Source organism: Triticum aestivum, chromosome 3A (assembly GCF_018294505.1).
Source record: "Triticum aestivum cultivar Chinese Spring chromosome 3A, IWGSC CS RefSeq v2.1, whole genome shotgun sequence".
Lineage (NCBI taxonomy): Eukaryota > Viridiplantae > Streptophyta > Magnoliopsida > Poales > Poaceae > Triticum > Triticum aestivum.
The window spans coordinates 294,943,036-294,947,895 of record NC_057800.1 but is presented as its reverse complement, the minus strand read 5'-3'; the positions used below and the strand labels follow the sequence as shown (position 1 = coordinate 294,947,895).

Sequence of the window (4,860 nt, the reverse complement as noted above, 5' to 3'; positions counted from 1 at the left end):
GCAAAAACCGGTGGGCAGCGAACTCTGGCGGGCAGCGGCGTCGGCGGTGGCTGTCGGCGGTGGCGGCGGCGGCAGCGCGGTGAGCGGCGGCGACGGTCGGCAGTGGCGGCGGCGCGGGTCCGGCAGCGGGGCTAGGGTTTCGGGGGCGCAGGGCGGGCTAGTGACTTGGGCTGGGGGCGGCCTCGGGCGGCTTATAAGGCCTGGGCGCGGACGGAGTCTAGCTCGGACACGGCCCAAAAGGTCGGTTCCGAACATTTAAAACAAAAATGTTCCGCCGAAAGAAAAATGCTAAATAAATAAATAAATCTAAAAGTGCCTAAAATAATTTTCACCATTTAAATAAAATATTTAGAACTTAGTGAACATTTTCTTGGTCTAAAATGCAATTTTGTAAAAATGCACATTTTTTAATTCAAATAAAATAGCAATAAAATCAAAATAAAATAATTTATTTGATTTTAACATGTTTTCTTCAAAATTTCATTTATTTTGAAGAAGTCATATTATCTCCTCTTATATATTCTTAATATTGAAAATATTATTTAAAGAGAAAAATAATTAAAACCAAAGTGATCCACTTTTCAATATTTGAGAAAATTCAAATATGAAAAATAATAAAATCCCCAACTCTCTCTCTTGGTCCTTGAGTTGCTTAGGATTTTAGAATCACAAAACTAGAAATGCAAATCTTTTTTCTACTAATAAAGCAAATACTGCTTCTGGTCGTACGTCGTCGGTGTTTTTGTGAAAAAGCCCCTGAGTTTCTTTGACATCAACCCACAGTCCCTGTTTAAGTGGCGCTCTGGAAAAATGTTTTGTTTTTGCAAAACAACCCTGCATTAGTTGGAATTCAGCCCGCAGTCCCCAATCCTTATTTTGTACCGGCTCTTATCCATTCGCAGCCTCCACCGATGGGTACACGCTGTCACTTAGCGCCGGCGTCCACGCCGCAGAAGCCAAGAAAGGCGCTGCTGCTTGCCGCAGTCGTCAGGAGGAAGTATGGTGGTGGCGCTCCTGGCGACATGCACTAAGCGGAGGCAAGGAGGTGACAGGGTTCTTGGTGGTCGCCGGTGTGGCGAGGGCCGGAGGAGTCGCTATCGCGGGTGTCAGGCGCGAGGGCGCGGTCGGAGCAGAGGAACGCGGGCTGCAGCGCGATGCGGGAATGTGGGGCTGGTGCTGGAGCTTGAGGGCGCGGGCGCCTTGGGAAGCATCAGGCGCGACGAAGGGAAGCAGAGGCCGTAATGCACAACCGCCAATGCGCACTGGAGAAAAATGTTTTTGAATTTACAATCAATTAGTGCAAAATCTTCAAATTTGTTTAAAACAAAGAAGATGAATACTTTGGTGGATAGAGTATGACACCAAGAAAGCCGGATTGCCGCAGCCACGCGCAAGCTTGGCCTCGAGGAGGCATCCATCCAGGTACGGTCGGCGGCGGATAGCGGGGACGAGGGTAGGCCACGGGTACTTCTTTTTGGGGGAGACGGCCTTCTTCCGATGCGCGACCTCCCGGAAGAGACGGCTCAGCTGTCACAAACAAACAAAGAGGAGAAAGCGCATCCCAGAGAAAAAGCAGCACTGGATGCCTAGCCAAGGAGGGGAGAGAGCAATCTAAATACGAAAACCGGGACGCGCACCGAGACGGCCGGTGCTGGGATGAGCATGGTCGCCTACGCCCAACTGCCCGCGCCATGGCCGGGGAAACGGGGGGAGCGGGTGTTGGAGCCTGCGCCATGGATGGCCCGGTAGTGGTGCGGGAGATCCGGTGGAGTGTCGGGGGAGCTGGGGTGGAGCCCGCGCCATGCCCGGTGGTGCAGGAGATCCGGCGAAGTGCCGGCGGCGGGCGTAAGAGGTAGCGGCGGCGGGGAGATGCGGGGAGGTCGTGCTACTTGGGTAGTAGGTAGAGGTCGGGGATGTGGATTACTGGAAAGAAGCTGAGGAGATAAGCTCTGCGAGGCGACGAGTCCAGACTAGAAAAGTGCCAGCGACGCAGCTGGTTTCTTCTAGACTAGCCAACGTGGGAGGCTAGCTAGCGTGCACTCACACATGTTCAAAGGTTCGATTTTTTGTAATATAAGTAGTTTGTTCACAGACCGATAAAAATCTCCAGATGCATGCGTCTTTGTTCTCCGAATAATGCAGGCGTTGCCTTTTTGTTTTAAGGTTGAATTTGATCTTACAAAAAGATAAGTTTAACTCTGTTTATGTGCCTCACGAAACTCATACTAACTATGTAGACAATGTTGGACTAACATAGGTTAGGGCACACACGGCGGAGACATATATGCTTGCACGTCCAGTAAAGTAAATAAAAAGTAAATTGTCTTCAAGTGATATTGGTCTCGGTTTATACGAGTGCATAATAAACAATCCAGGCAAAAACACGTACATTTACGTGTCCTCGCAAAAGAGTTTTCAGTTGATCTCAACGAAGATATTGTTGTGGATCAGGAAAAGGATGGCATGCCTATAACATCCCTAAAGATGGACATGTTGGATGCGGTAGGGAGGAACTTGCAACCACCTTATACACACTTTTGCCCTAAACATTGATGCTACGGAGGAACAACAACAATTGCATCTAGATAAAATTACTTTAAAAGTGATGCATGTACAATATTTTTATTGTCTGATGATAGTGTAATGATTAATCTGTCGATGCGGTATGCTTTTTCACTAGGCATCGACGATGTGATTGACAACATCGTAACATTTTCTGGTTCCTAAATTGTATCCATGAAAAACATGACACCAGAAACACATGCTCCGGTATTAATTAACTCGCTCGTGCTTATTTTAAAATATGTTTAGGGATACCACAGTATAAAAATATTATTTAAACAAAAGTAACCTACTTTAGTGAACTGGCTTACTTTCTTAAACAAAGGTAAATACAAAAGTTATATCCTACAACCAAAATTTGAAGACATTAATAATTCTATGTTGGATAGCATTAACTTTACTTAGTGATAATCATCTAAAAGGATTTAGACAGAATATCATAGTTGTCTAATATAAACTTATACTGCAAGCCAAAAAGGTTGCACAATTTTTAAAAGGGGTTCCTAAGAAGAAGTAAAACACTACTATACAGACAACACATCTATTTAAATGCTTATCTGCAAGCTAATTAAATTAATTGATGAGTAGTTATGTATGCTCTATTTATGATGCAGAATCTAATCAATTTTCTTTTTAAATCAAAAACAGATTCTTGCACTATATAGAACTCTAGAGAATTCTGCATATATTGCAACAGAATAAGGACTTCACGGTTAGCACACAACACAAACATGCATGCCTGAACGTTGGATGAAGTTTACCACATTTTTATTGCCTGTCAGTAACTCAAAATAAGCACCACATGTACGATATTTTTATTATCAGTATGGTAATTTAAAGATAAGGTTGTTCACCGGATTAGTTCACTAGCATTCACATTGCAAGTTCCCAACTAGCATCCCAAAGAATCATATTGTTAATTGTTCCATCAACCATATACACTTAATTGTCCATTTGGTTCATTTAGCCGCATCATCGCCTGCCGCTTGGTTTATCACAATTGTTGTTTAATCAATAGTGAAGCATCGACAATTGACATATGATTTTTTTTCTCCCGTTGCAACGCACGGGCAGTTTTCCTAGTAAAATATGATATGCATATGATGACCTATGTATAACATTCCGAATTGAAAATTTGGGATGTTACAAACCTACCCCCCTTAAGGTGAATCTCGCCCTCGAGATTTGGGTTGGCTAGAAAATAGGTGTGGGTGGTCCTTCCGTAGATCATCCTCTCGTTCCCAAGTGGCTTCATCCTTGGTATGGTGGCTCCACTAAACTTTGCAAAACTTGATAACCTTGCTGCAGGTAGCTCGGCTGGCAAACTTGAGAATCTTGACTGGTTTCTCCTCATAGGTCAGATCACTATCCAACTGAATTGCTTCCAGGGGCACTGTATCTCTCAGAGGAATATCGGCCATCTTAGCATGGCACTTCTTCAACTGGGAAACATGAAACACATTATGAACTCCTGACAGTCCTTCGGGTAACTCCAACTTGTAGGCCACCTCTTCCATACGTTCCAAAACTCGGTATGGTCCTACAAATCTCGGGGCTAACTTTCCCTTGACTCCAAAGTGTTTAACTCCTCGCAGAGGTGACACTCGAAGATATGCCTTGTCTCCAATTTCATAAACTACCTCCTTGCGTTTTGAGTCTGCATAACTCTTCTGCCTGGACTGAGATACCTTTCAGTCTATCTTGAATCAACTTAACCTTCTCTTCTGACTCTTTGATCCAATCTGGTCCAAACAACTAACGGTCTCCAACTTCATCCCACATCAATGGTGTCATGCACCTTCTTCCATACAACGCTTCGAAGGGTGCCATCTTCAAACTGGCCTGATAACAGTTGTTGTAAGAGAACTCTGCGTAAGGCAAATTATCATCCCAACTGGATCCATAATCTAGCGCACAAGCTCTCAACATGTCCTCCAGAATCTGATTGACTCTCTCAATCTGTCCATCTGTCTGCGGATGAAAAGCTGTACTGAACTCTAGCCTGGTACCCAAAGTCTGGTGCAGATGGTGCCAAAACTTTGAAGTAAACTGTGTTCCTCTATCTGATACGATAGTCCTCGGAACTCCATGCATACATACGATCCTGGTCATATATATCTGGGCCAACTTCGCACTCGTATAGGTGGTTTTCACTGGGATAAAGTGGGATACTTTGGTCAGACAATCCACTACTACCCAAATAGAATCATATCCCGATCGGGTCCTGGGTAATCTGATGATAAAATCCATGCCAAGCTTGTCCCACTTCCATTCGGGTATCGGCATAGGCTGCAGTAA

The 4,860-nt window shown here is 44.6% G+C and overlaps 1 long non-coding RNA gene across 2 annotated transcripts; it reads right to left on the bottom strand.

The window, feature by feature from the left end:
* Positions 1–585: 585 nt before the first annotated feature.
* Positions 586–2,045, bottom strand: LOC123058311 (uncharacterized). Of its 2 annotated transcripts, none has more exons than XR_006427141.1 (2): positions 1,341–2,045; positions 586–1,262 (listed from the first exon to the last, which is right to left on the bottom strand). It is a non-coding gene; the product is annotated as an uncharacterized lncRNA (long non-coding RNA). The 2 variants fall into 2 exon arrangements; XR_006427140.1 differs by having other exon boundaries at positions 1,363–2,045.
* Between the last annotated feature and the right edge of the window lie 2,815 nt (positions 2,046–4,860).